The sequence below is a fragment of the Hemicordylus capensis genome, chromosome 4 (assembly GCF_027244095.1).
Source record: "Hemicordylus capensis ecotype Gifberg chromosome 4, rHemCap1.1.pri, whole genome shotgun sequence".
Lineage (NCBI taxonomy): Eukaryota > Metazoa > Chordata > Lepidosauria > Squamata > Cordylidae > Hemicordylus > Hemicordylus capensis.
In genome coordinates, this window is record NC_069660.1 from 304836660 (window position 1) to 304837501 (window position 842).

Below are 842 nucleotides of genomic sequence, written 5' to 3' on the forward strand. Positions count from 1 at the left end.
AAGAGGATGCTGCACTAGCTCGGCCTTGGGCCTGATCCAGCAGGGCTATTCTTTTGTTCTTATGACTTTCCCAGATCTACTTGGAGATGCCAGGCATTGAACCTGGGACCACCTGCATGCAAAGCAGATGTTCCACCACTGCGCTATGACCCCATCCAGACAAGGAAACTACCTTATACCGGGTCAGACCATTGGTCCGTCTAGCTCAGTATTGTCTGCACTGGCTGGCAGCAGCTCTCCAAGCTTTCAGGCAGGAGTTTCTCCCAGCCCTCCCTGGAGATGCTGCCAGGGATTGAACCTGGGACCTTCTGCATGCAAGGCAGATGCTCTCCCACTGAGCTACAGCCCCATCCCCAATGGCACGGCCACACACAGCCACCCTGATCTAGAAAGTAGGCAGTCTGGTGATGGAGAAGAGGACAGTATCGGCACTGGGCAGTGGGGCTGGTAGCAGCATCAGGCGCTGGGGCAGCAGTTAGGAACATAGGAAGCATAGGAAACTGCCATATACTGTGTCAGACCATTGGTCTATCTAGCTCAGTATTGTCTTCACAGACTGGCAGCGGCTTTTCCAAGGTTGCAGGCAGGAATCTCTCTCAGCCCTATCGTGGAGAAGCCAGGGAGGGAACTTGAAACCTTCTGCTCTTCCCAGAGCGGCTTCATCCTCTGAGGGGAATATCTTGCAGTGCTCACACATCAAGTCTCCCATTCATATGCAAGCAGGGTGGACCCTGCTTAGCTATGGGGACAAGTCATGCTTACTACCACAAGACCAGCTCTCCTCTCCTTGTTAATTGCCTTTCACCTCAAAAAGGCAAAAGGCAATGAGCCAGTACTGAGCA

At 53.1% G+C, this 842-nt stretch overlaps 1 non-coding gene across 1 annotated transcript; it reads right to left on the reverse strand.

Annotated features, from left to right (window-relative positions):
• Window positions 1-277: 277 nt before the first annotated feature.
• TRNAA-UGC (transfer RNA alanine (anticodon UGC)) lies at window positions 278-349 on the reverse strand. Its single transcript has one exon. It is a non-coding gene; the product is annotated as a tRNA-Ala (tRNA).
• Window positions 350-842: the final 493 nt, after the last annotated feature.